The sequence below is a fragment of the Salvelinus alpinus genome, chromosome 31, assembly GCF_045679555.1.
Source record: "Salvelinus alpinus chromosome 31, SLU_Salpinus.1, whole genome shotgun sequence".
NCBI classification, from domain to species: Eukaryota; Metazoa; Chordata; class Actinopteri; order Salmoniformes; family Salmonidae; genus Salvelinus; species Salvelinus alpinus.
This window is the reverse complement of record NC_092116.1, coordinates 33,681,897-33,695,545: the sequence shown is the minus strand read 5'-3', so window position 1 is coordinate 33,695,545 and position 13,649 is coordinate 33,681,897. Positions and strand designations below refer to the sequence as shown.

The window sequence follows — 13,649 nt, the reverse complement described above, 5'->3', positions numbered from 1 at the left end:
ACATAACACCACTGGTCAGGATTCACTAAGAGACAGGAGAACATAACACCACTGGTCAGGATTCACTAAGAGACAGGAGAACATAACACCACTGGTCAGGATTCACTAAGAGACAGGAGAACATAACACCACTGGTCAGGATTCACTAAGAGACTGGAGAACATAACACCACTGGTCAGGATTCACTAAGAGACAGGAGAATATAACACCACTGGTCAGGATTCACTAAGAGACAGGAGAACATAACACCACTGGTCAGGATTCACTAAGAGACAGGAGAACATAACACCACTGGTCAGGATTCACTAAGAGACAGGAGAACATAACACCACTGGTCAGGATTCACTAAGAGACAGGAGAACATAACACCACTGGTCAGGATTCACTAAGAGACAGGAGAACATAACACCACTGGTCAGGATTCACTAAGAGACAGGAGAACATAACACCACTGGTCAGGATTCACTAAGAGACAGGAGAACATAACACCACTGGTCAGGATTCACTAAGAGACAGGAGAACATAACACCACTGGTCAGGATTCACTAAGAGACAGGAGAACATAACACCACTGGTCAGGATTCACTAAGAGACAGGAGAACATAACACCACTGGTCAGGATTCACTAAGAGACAGGAGAATATAACACCACTGGTCAGGATTCACTAAGAGACAGGAGAACATAACACCACTGGTCAGGATTCACTAAGAGACAGGAGAACATAACACCACTGGTCAGGATTCACTAAGAGACAGGAGAACATAACACCATGGTCAGGATTCACTAAGAGACAGGAGAACATAACACCACTGGTCAGGATTCACTAAGAGACAGGAGAACATAACACCACTGGTCAGGATTCACTAAGAGACAGGAGAACATAACACCACTGGTCAGGATTCACTAAGAGACAGGAGAACATAACACCACTGGTCAGGATTCACTAAGAGACAGGAGAACATAACACCATGGTCAGGATTCACTAAGAGACAGGAGAACATAACACCACTGGTTAGGATTCACTAAGAGACAGGAGAACATAACACCACTGGTCAGGATTCACTAAGAGACAGGAGAACATAACACCACTGGTCAGGATTCACTAAGAGACAGGAGAACATAACACCACTGGTCAGGATTCACTAAGAGACAGGAGAACATAACACCACTGGTCAGGATTCACTAAGAGACAGGAGAACATAACACCAATGGTCAGGATTCACTAAGAGACAGGAGAACATAACACCACTGGTCAGGATTCACTAAGAGACAGGAGAACATAACACCACTGGTCAGGATTCACTAAGAGACAGGAGAACATAACACCACTGGTCAGGATTCACTAAGAGACAGGAGAACATAACACCACTGGTCAGGATTCACTAAGAGACAGGAGAACGTAACACCACTGGTCAGGATTCACTAAGAGACAGGAGAACGTAACACCACTGGCCAGGATTCACTAAGAGACAGGAGAACATAACACCACTGGTCAGGATTCACTAAGAGACAGGAGAACGTAACACCATGGTCAGGATTCACTAAGAGACAGGAGAACATAACACCACTGGTCAGGATTCACTAAGACACAGGAGAACATAACACCACTGGTCAGGATTCACTAAGAGACAGGAGAACATAACACCATGGTCAGGATTCACTAAGAGACAGGAGAACATAACACCACTGGTCAGGATTCACTAAGAGACAGGAGAACATAACACCACTGGTCAGGATTCACTAAGAGACAGGAGAACATAACACCACTGGTCAGGATTCACTAAGAGACAGGAGAACATAACACCACTGGTCAGGATTCACTAAGAGACAGGAGAACATAACACCACTGGTCAGGATTCACTAAGAGACAGGAGAACATAACACCACTGGTCAGGATTCACTAAGAGACAGGAGAACATAACACCACTGGTCAGGATTCACTAAGAGACAGGAGAACATAACACCACTGGTCAGGATTCACTAAGAGACAGGAGAACATAACACCACTGGTCAGGATTCACTAAGAGACAGGAGAACATAACACCACTGGTCAGGATTCACTAAGAGACAGGAGAACATAACACCACTGGTCAGGATTCACTAAGAGACAGGAGAATATAACACCACTGGTCAGGATTCACTAAGAGACAGGAGAACATAACACCACTGGTCAGGATTCACTAAGAGACAGGAGAACATAACACCACTGGTCAGGATTCACTAAGAGACAGGAGAACATAACACCACTGGTCAGGATTCACTAAGAGACAGGAGAACATAACACCACTGGTCAGGATTCACTAAGAGACAGGAGAACATAACACCACTGGTCAGGATTCACTAAGAGACAGGAGAATATAACACCACTGGTCAGGATTCACTAAGAGACAGGAGAACATAACACCACTGGTCAGGATTCACTAAGAGACAGGAGAACATAACACCACTGGTCAGGATTCACTAAGAGACAGGAGAACATAACACCACTGGTCAGGATTCACTAAGAGACAGGAGAACATAACACCACTGGTCAGGATTCACTAAGAGACAGGAGAACATAACACCACTGGTCAGGATTCACTAAGAGACAGGAGAACATAACACCACTGGTCAGGATTCACTAAGAGACAGGAGAACATAACACCACTGGTCAGGATTCACTAAGAGACAGGAGAACATAACACCACTGGTCAGGATTCACTAAGAGACAGGAGAACATAACACCACTGGTCAGGATTCACTAAGAGACAGGAGAACATAACACCACTGGTCAGGATTCACTAAGAGACAGGAGAATATAACACCACTGGTCAGGATTCACTAAGAGACAGGAGAACATAACACCACTGGTCAGGATTCACTAAGAGACAGGAGAACATAACACCACTGGTCAGGATTCACTAAGAGACAGGAGAACATAACACCATGGTCAGGATTCACTAAGAGACAGGAGAACATAACACCACTGGTCAGGATTCACTAAGAGACAGGAGAATATAACACCACTGGTCAGGATTCACTAAGAGACAGGAGAACATAACACCACTGGTCAGGATTCACTAAGAGACAGGAGAACATAACACCACTGGTCAGGATTCACTAAGAGACAGGAGAACATAACACCATGGTCAGGATTCACTAAGAGACAGGAGAACATAACACCACTGGTCAGGATTCACTAAGAGACAGGAGAACATAACACCACTGGTCAGGATTCACTAAGAGACAGGAGAACATAACACCACTGGTCAGGATTCACTAAGAGACAGGAGAACATAACACCACTGGTCAGGATTCACTAAGAGACAGGAGAACATAACACCACTGGTCAGGATTCACTAAGAGACAGGAGAACATAACACCAATGGTCAGGATTCACTAAGAGACAGGAGAACATAACACCACTGGTCAGGATTCACTAAGAGACAGGAGAACATAACACCACTGGTCAGGATTCACTAAGAGACAGGAGAACATAACACCACTGGTCAGGATTCACTAAGAGACAGGAGAACATAACACCACTGGTCAGGATTCACTAAGAGACAGGAGAACGTAACACCACTGGTCAGGATTCACTAAGAGACAGGAGAACATAACACCACTGGTCAGGATTCACTAAGAGACAGGAGAACATAACACCACTGGTCAGGATTCACTAAGAGACAGGAGAACGTAACACCATGGTCAGGATTCACTAAGAGACAGGAGAACATAACACCACTGGTCAGGATTCACTAAGAGACAGGAGAACATAACACCACTGGTCAGGATTCACTAAGAGACAGGAGAACATAACACCATGGTCAGGATTCACTAAGAGACAGGAGAACATAACACCACTGGTCAGGATTCACTAAGAGACAGGAGAACATAACACCACTGGTCAGGATTCACTAAGAGACAGGAGAACATAACACCATGGTCAGGATTCACTAAGAGACAGGAGAACATAACACCACTGGTCAGGATTCACTAAGAGACAGGAGAACATAACACCACTGGTCAGGATTCACTAAGAGACAGGAGAACATAACACCATGGTCAGGATTCACTAAGAGACAGGAGAAAATAACACCACTGGTCAGGATTCACTAAGAGACAGGAGAACATAACACCACTGGTCAGGATTCACTAAGAGACAGGAGAATATAACACCACTGGTCAGGATTCACTAAGAGACAGGAGAATATAACACCACTGGTCAGGATTCACTAAGAGACAGGAGAACATAACACCACTGGTCAGGATTCACTAAGAGACAGGAGAACATAACACCACTGGTCAGGATTCACTAAGAGACAGGAGAACATAACACCACTGGTCAGGATTCACTAAGAGACAGGAGAACATAACACCATGGTCAGGATTCACTAAGAGACAGGAGAAAATAACACCACTGGTCAGGATTCACTAAGAGACAGGAGAACATAACACCACTGGTCAGGATTCACTAAGAGACAGGAGAATATAACACCACTGGTCAGGATTCACTAAGAGACAGGAGAACATAACACCACTGGTCAGGATTCACTAAGAGACAGGAGAACATAACACCACTGGTCAGGATTCACTAAGAGACAGGAGAACATAACACCACTGGTCAGGATTCACTAAGAGACAGGAGAATATAACACCACTGGTCAGGATTCACTAAGAGACAGGAGAATATAACACCACTGGTCAGGATTCACTAAGAGACAGGAGAACATAACACCACTGGTCAGGATTCACTAAGAGACAGGAGAACATAACACCACTGGTCAGGATTCACTAAGAGACAGGAGAACATAACACCACTGGTCAGGATTCACTAAGAGACAGGAGAACATAACACCATGGTCAGGATTCACTAAGAGACAGGAGAAAATAACACCACTGGTCAGGATTCACTAACAGACAGGAGAACATAACACCACTGGTCAGGATTCACTAAGAGACAGGAGAATATAACACCACTGGTCAGGATTCACTAAGAGACAGGAGAACATAACACCACTGGTCAGGATTCACTAAGAGACAGGAGAATATAACACAACTGGTCAGGATTCACTAAGAGACAGGAGAATATAACACCACTGGTCAGGATTCACTAAGAGACAGGAGAACATAACACCACTGGTCAGGATTCACTAAGAGACAGGAGAACATAACACCACTGGTCAGGATTCACTAAGAGACAGGAGAACATAACACCATGGTCAGGATTCACTAAGAGACAGGAGAACATAACACCACTGGTCAGGATTCACTAAGAGACAGGAGAAGATAACACCACTGGTCAGGATTCACTAAGAGACAGGAGAACATAACACCACTGGTCAGGATTCACTAAGAGACAGGAGAACATAACACCACTGGTCAGGATTCACTAAGAGACAGGAGAACATAACACCATGGTCAGGATTCACTAAGAGACAGGAGAACATAACACCACTGGTCAGGATTCACTAAGAGACAGGAGAACATAACACCATGGTCAGGATTCACTAAGAGACAGGAGAACATAACACCACTGGTCAGGATTCACTAAGAGACAGGAGAACATAACACCACTGGTCAGGATTCACTAAGAGACAGGAGAACATAACACCACTGGTCAGGATTCACTAAGAGACAGGAGAACATAACACCACTGGTCAGGATTCACTAAGAGACAGGAGAACATAACACCACTGGTCAGGATTCACTAAGAGACAGGAGAATATAACACCACTGGTCAGGATTCACTAAGAGACAGGAGAATATAACACCATGGTCAGGATTCACTAAGAGACAGGAGAATATAACACCACTGGTCAGGATTCACTAAGAGACAGGAGAATATAACACCATGGTCAGGATTCACTAAGAGACAGGAGAATATAACACCACTGGTCAGGATTCACTAAGAGACAGGAGAACATAACACCACTGGTCAGGATTCACTAAGAGACAGGAGAACATAACACCACTGGTCAGGATTCACTAAGAGACAGGAGAATATAACACCATGGTCAGGATTCACTAAGAGACAGGAGAATATAACACCACTGGTCAGGATTCACTAAGAGACAGGAGAACATAACACCACTGGTCAGGATTCACTAAGAGACAGGAGAACATAACACCACTGGTCAGGATTCACTAAGAGACAGGAGAACATAACACCATGGTCAGGATTCACTAAGAGACAGGAGAACATAACACCACTCGTCAGGATTCACTAAGAGACAGGAGAACATAACACCACTGGTCAGGATTCACTAAGAGACAGGAGAACATAACACCACTGGTCAGGATTCACTAAGAGACAGGAGAACATAACACCACTGGTCAGGATTCACTAAGAGACAGGATAACATAACACCATGGTCAGGATTCACTAAGAGACAGGAGAATATAACACCACTGGTCAGGATTCACTAAGAGACAGGAGAATATAACACCACTGGTCAGGATTCACTAAGAGACAGGATAACATAACACCACTGGTCAGGATTCACTAAGAGACAGGAGAACATAACACCACTGGTCAGGATTCACTAAGAGACAGGAGAACATAACACCACTGGTCAGGATTCACTAAGAGACAGGAGAACATAACACCACTGGTCAGGATTCACTAAGAGACAGGAGAACATAACACCACTGATCAGGATTCACTAAGAGACAGGAGAATATAACACCACTGGTCAGGATTCACTAAGAGACAGGAGAACATAACACCACTGGTCAGGATTCACTAAGAGACAGGAGAACATAACACCACTGGTCAGGATTCACTAAGAGACAGGAGAACATAACACCACTGGTCAGGATTCACTAAGAGACAGGAGAACATAACACCACTGGTCAGGATTCACTAAGAGACAGGAGAACATAACACCACTGGTCAGGATTCACTAAGAGACAGGAGAATATAACACCACTGGTCAGGATTCACTAAGAGACAGGAGAATATAACACCACTGGTCAGGATTCACTAAGAGACAGGAGAACATAACACCACTGGTCAGGATTCACTAAGAGACAGGAGAACATAACACCACTGGTCAGGATTCACTAAGAGACAGGAGAACATAACACCACTGGTCAGGATTCACTAAGAGACAGGAGAACATAACACCACTGGTCAGGATTCACTAAGAGACAGGATAACATAACACCACTGGTCAGGATTCACTAAGAGACAGGAGAATATAACACCACTGGTCAGGATTCACTAAGAGACAGGAGAACATAACACCACTGGTCAGGATTCACTAAGAGACAGGAGAACATAACACCACTGGTCAGGATTCACTAAGAGACAGGAGAACATAACACCATGGTCAGGATTCACTAAGAGACAGGAGAACATAACACCACTAGTCAGGATTCACTAAGAGACAGGAGAATATAACACCACTGGTCAGGATTCACTAAGAGACAGGAGAATATAACACCATGGTCAGGATTCACTAAGAGACAGGAGAACATAACACCACTGGTCAGGATTCACTAAGAGACAGGAGAACATAACACCATGGTCAGGATTCACTAAGAGACAGGAGAATATAACACCATGGTCAGGATTCACTAAGAGACAGGAGAATATAACACCACTGGTCAGGATTCACTAAGAGACAGGAGAATATAACACCACTGGTCAGGATTCACTAAGAGACAGGAGAACATAACGAACAAACCACAAAATGTACATGTTGACCCATAATAGATTCGTTTAAAAACCCATCCATCTATTCCACTGTCCTGTTCTTCCATAAATACAGAAACTCCTTTCCCCTACCCTCTAACTCTCTTCTCTCCCCTCCACTCTCTCTTTCTCTCTCTCTTCTCCCTTCCCCCTCTCTCTCTTCTCTCCCCTCTTCTCATCCACACATTTGTCTCATATCTTATTTTCTTGTACCACGTCACTTCAGACTCCATCCATCTATTCCATTGTATTGTTCCTCCAGAAATACAGAAAGTCATTTTGATGACATGGTGTGGTGAGAGAGAGAGGCTTCACCTTCACAAAGAAAGGGATGCTAGCTAATCACCCTCCCCCCTTCTCTCCGCCTCACATCCCCTCATCTCCTCATAAAGGAATGCTGCTGGTCCTACAACATATTTCTCCTCCAATACATCAGCCTTAAGACATTGACCCATCACCTCTCCTCCTTCCCTCTCCTCTTCTCCTCTCCCCCCTCTCCTAACAACACAACCCTGGTCCTACTACATATCTCCCTTCCAGCCCTTCAGCCTTAAGACATTGACCCTTCACCTCACCTGTAATAGAATGAATAGAATGAAGACGTTGTAGAATTCGACAGTCATTCCTGTTCCATTTCAACGTTCCGTGCTGGCTGGACCGGACCGGCAGCCTTACAAGGTGTGATGTTAGGAATATCTATTTTATTGATGCATATTAGAAGCCTGGATAATACAAGTTACATTACGTTTTCTTCGATAGGTCCATTATGTAGTTTGGTGTATGACTGGACTCATTTCAGATAGAAAGTCACGTTATAGATCTGTCATTCCCATGGGAAGTGAGTCAATAAGTTGTAGATCTATTCTATTCTATGTGCACTATGGTCTCTCTAACCTTACTCTTTGACATTTTTGGTTATTGGAAATATACATTACAGTGGTTTAGATGGTACAGTGATTCTCTACATGTTACATTGATTGTTGTGTCACATCAACTGAAATCAGGAGGATATTTAAGAATATTAGAAACCAACCAACTTCCTACAAACTTCTGCTAACATTAGCCACCGCTACCCGAGAATGATTGGGAGTGGTGGGGCAGGCTGTGCCTGTACTCCTCTCCCTGTCTTGCATTTTCAACGGTCTGAAGGGTGCTGGAAATTATTATCTTGTTAATGCAAAGACCAGGAAACTCTGGAAAAAAATACAAGTCGATTCTTTAAATTCATTGTAAAATAAGGTTACAAACAGCAACACTGTAACACAGTAACATATGTTCTCAATTACATGGGTAGCATTACAAATCACAACTTCCTATCTTTATAGTGCCCTACTTTTGACCAAAGTCATATGGGCCCTGGTCAAAAGTAGGGCACAATATCATAGGCGATTGGGAGCCATTTGGGACAGCCTTTGTGGGTCCCTAAGGGGTGTAGTGGCCCATCTCTGATACAGTGATTTGGGGTGAATAAAGCTCATTATTAGCTAACAGACAGACAGCAGGGTTGGCAGTTGATTCAAATAGAACACAGTTCATTCAAATGAATTAAAAATTCCAGAGTTAGCTGGTGACATCACAATGATGACAAGAGGTTTTCCTGCTCATTATTTATCTCCTTCTGAAATGTCATTGTGTTTCCAAGACATTGTAATGCACTTCAGACTACATCTTCATCAGCTTCAATTAGGTAGAATTAAGTATCTTCATAACCATATTGTGACCCAATATGCAGCACATGAATGTGTTACAAAAGTTCAATACCTTCTCTTTGAATTGACCCCAACCCTGTCAAACAAATAGATGTCGGACAGGTCCAGCAGGTTTTGGGCTGGACAGAAAGTACGTGGAGGGTTGAAGGATGAGAGATTGAGAAAAATAGAGGGAGGGGTCTGACTGGACGGGTCCTTAAATAGGAGTTGAGGGAGAGGTAGAACTCAACTCACAGGCAGGACAGAGAGAGAGAGAGACCCAGTGAAGACCTTTGAAGATCTCTGAAGAAGTGAAGCTACAACTGAAGACTTCAGAAGGTGAGATTTCAACATCTGTTCATCTAATACTGTACCTGGCTGCGTCCCAACTGACCTCCTATTCCCTTTGTAGTGAGCTACTTTAGACAAGGGTCCATATTATCTTTGTGGCCCTGAGCTATTCTCTATTTAGTTCACTGTGGGCCCTGGTCCAAAGTAGTGCACTACATAGGGGATAAGAAGCCATTTGGGAAGCATCCATGTTCCTGTGTGCAAGGAGAATCTATTGTAAGTGGTTGAAGAGATGATACCTGGGATCACCAGGACCGAGTTGGGAAAATGCTGCCTTAGCAGTTGCATAAGTTTTGTAGCTTACACAGGGTTTCCTTAACCTCTCTGTCACGGATCCCTCCGGTACTGTTGCTCTTTCCGTGCACCGGCTTCGGAGGCCAACGTCACCGGCCTCTAGGAACTGAACTGTGTCATTACCCACACCTGGTCCACATATTCTCCCCTGAATAGTAATTGTATGTTTGTGCCCTTTGTTCTCAATTGGGCTGTCGATTTATTGTTCCAATGTCCGTCGGTCGTGTGAGTACCTGTGCCTTGTTGTGTTGGCTTTCGTGCCACTTGTATTGTGCATAGATAATTACGGGTCTCATCCCGTGTTGTATCATTGTGCGCTTCTGTTTTCGGGTCTCCTCCTGTGTATTTATTCGAGGTACTCCTCGCTCTTTTGAATGGGTTTCAGCCCTGTGTTTTGTATATGTGATTTATGCTGCAGTAGTTTATGTGTCGGGGGGCTAGTGGTTAGAGTGTTGGACTAGTAACCGAAAGGTTGCAAGATCGAATCCCCGAGCTGACAAGGTACAAATCTGTCGTTCCTAGACCCATTAAAATCTCACCACTACCTCAGTACTGGGTTTAGAAAATTTCTGCTTTGGCAGTTGCTTAAGTTTTGCACCTTACAGTTGGTTTCCTTAACCTCTCCTCTAGTACCCACAGCCATTCCAGATTTAAAATGCTCAACTAATCTTACACTCTTTCTCTCTCAGGAGACGATCACCATGGCGATATTCACCATCATTCTGCTTGTCAGCACAGCTTTTGCTCTGGGAGGTAAGCGTGACATACCTCACACTTACTCACCTACATTTTAATAAAAACATTTGTTGGTGTTGCTCTGTCCTACTTCACACATGTAGGTATTAATACGCAGGTGTGATTTGGAAATGTGTTTCTATTCATAACCGGTTCTCCATGGGACACCCTCTGAGAGGTCAGCCATTATCAACCTTGACACTGGAGAAATGAAGGTTGTGCCTTGCTGAAGGGCACATAGACGGATATATCAACTAGTCAGATCACTGATTTGAACTACTGGCCCAACTCTCAAACAGCAGGCTACCTGCCACTCCTCTAGTTCCAGAGATGTATATTGGTGTCTAGATGCTGGACTGAGGTATTCTGATATGAATGGTTTGATCATTCAACTGGATGTATGATTGGATTGTCTAGCAACTATCAGGAAATAACAATGATACAATTTCCAGTCTTAGTTTCATCAGCTCTTCTACGAAACACATAAACTGGAATTTGACTCCACAGGCCTTTTAAACAAGTAGCAGAACTTCAATATTTAGCCAGGAAAATAGTTCTGAATAAGGCCCATAGGGGAAGCACGCCAAGATTCCAGAACGTATGTCCAGAAATGTATATTGTCCTGCAATGTTATGGTCACATTACAATGTATGTTACCTGTGTCCAGATGCTATGATACGACCCAAGACCCCATGTGAGGATGCTAGAGATGCCGCTTTAAATGGCTCAATTGGAGCCTACGTCCCCACGTGTGACGACAATGGACAATACACCCCCGAGCAATGTTGGGGCCCTACAGGTTAACACTGGCGCAAACGCACGCACAAAATAATCAATTCAGTTTAATGTGACACTTCAATGTGTATATATTGTATATGCAACATGTCTTTCTGGTAGGTTACTGTTGGTGTGTGAACAGTTCTGGACAGAAGATCCAGGGTACTGAGACTCCACCAGGCACTGCTAGAATCAACTGTGCCACACAGAGTAAGTGAGGCCCTGTGGTCTCATCCAACACCATCACCACTTTAAACTCCAACACATCACTACTCTTGCTTCCTACCTTGGATCTCTTTATGCTTTCTTTACAAGATGCTCCACTGATTTCAGAATCATGACATCTCTTCTCCCTGTGTCTTTCTGTGTCGTGATCTCTCTTCTTCCTGTCTTTCAGTATCATGATCTCTCTTCTTCCTGTGTTTTTCCACTACCGACCATTCAGGTCATTAACCCTCATCCTCCCGCTACATACCATCAGAACTGACAGCCATATTGTTCTCATTCCAGCACAGCTGTTGCTTCAACAACTCTTTCTTAATTTCCTGCATTTTTTCTGCGCTACTCGCCGCCATTTCGGACCTCCAACTCTCCGTGCGCGGTTCCAGAGGGAGGGTTCTGACTAGACGGGTCCTTAAAAAGGAGAGGAGTGGAGAGGTAGAATTTAACTCACAGGCAGGACAGAGAGAGAAAGAGAGAGACCCAGTGAAGACCTTTGAAGATCTCTGAAAGATTGAAGCAACAACTGAAAATTTCAGAAATGTACATCTGAAATGGCTTCCTATTCAGTATAGGGCACTGCTTCTGACCAGGGCCAATAGGGGAACAGGGTCCCATATAGGATGCAGTCTCCTGACCAGGGCCAATAGGGGAACAGGGTCCCATATAGGATGCAGTCTCCTGACCAGGGCCCAAAGGGGAACAGAGTCCCATATAGGATGCAGTCTCCTGACCAGGGCCAATAGGGGAACAGGGTCCCATATAGGATGCAGTCTCCTGACCAGGGCCCAAAGGGGAACAGGGTCCCATATAGGATGCAGTCTCCTGACCAGGGCCCAAAGGGGAACAGGGTCCCATATAGGATGCAGTCTCCTGACCAGGGCCAATAGGGGAACAGGGTCCCATATAGGATGCAGTCTCCTGACCAGGGCCCAAAGGGGAACAGGGTCCCATATAGGATGCAGTCTCCTGACCAGGGCCAATAGGGGAACAGGGTCCCATATAGGATGCAGGGCCCAAAAGGGGAACAGGGTCCCATAAAGGATGCAGTCTCCTTACCAGGGTCCAAAGGGGAACAGGGTCCCATATAGGATGCAGTCTCCTGACCAGGGCCCAAAGGGGAACAGGGTCCCATATAGGATGCAGTCTCCTGACCAGGGCCAATAGGGGAACATGGTCCCATATAGGATGCAGTCTCCTGACCAGGGCCAATAGGGGAACATGGTCCCATATAGGATGCAGTCTCCTGACCAGGGCCAATAGGGGAACAGGGTCCCATATAGGAAGCAGTCTCCTGACCAGGGCCAATAGGGGAACATGGTCCCATATAGGATGCAGTCTCCTGACAAGGGCCAATAGGGGAACATGGTCCCATATAGGATGCAGTCTCCTGACCAGGGCCCAAAGGGGAACAGGGTCCCATATTGGATGCAGTCTCCTGACCAGGGCCCAAAGGGGAACAGGGTCCCATATAGGATGCAGTCTCCTGACCAGGGCCCAAAGGGGAACAGGGTCCCATATAGGATGCAGTCTCCTGACCAGGGCCAATAGGGGAACAGGGTCCCATATTGGATGCAGTCTCCTGACCAGGGCCCAAAGGGGAACAGGGTCCCATATAGGATGCAGTCTCCTGACCAGGGCCAATAGGGGAACAGGGTCCCATATTGGATGCAGTCTCCTGACCAGGGCCCAAAGGGGAACAGGGTCCCATATAGGATGCAGTCTCCTGACCAGGGCCCAAAGGGGAACAGGGTCCCATATAGGATGCAGTCTCCTGACCAGGGCCCAAAGGGGAACAGGGTCCCATATAGGATGCAGTCTCCTGACCAGGGCCAATAGGGGAACAGGGTCCCATATAGAATGCAGTCTCCTGACCAAGGCCCAAAGGGGAACAGGGTCCCATATA

The 13,649-nt window shown here is 45.2% G+C and overlaps 1 long non-coding RNA gene across 1 annotated transcript; it reads left to right on the top strand.

The window, feature by feature from the left end:
• Nucleotides 1-9,601: 9,601 nt before the first annotated feature.
• On the top strand, nt 9,602-11,544 carry LOC139561528 (uncharacterized). The gene is made up of 3 exons (XR_011672162.1): nt 9,602-9,706; nt 10,702-10,765; nt 11,415-11,544. It is a non-coding gene; the product is annotated as an uncharacterized lncRNA (long non-coding RNA).
• Nucleotides 11,545-13,649: the final 2,105 nt, after the last annotated feature.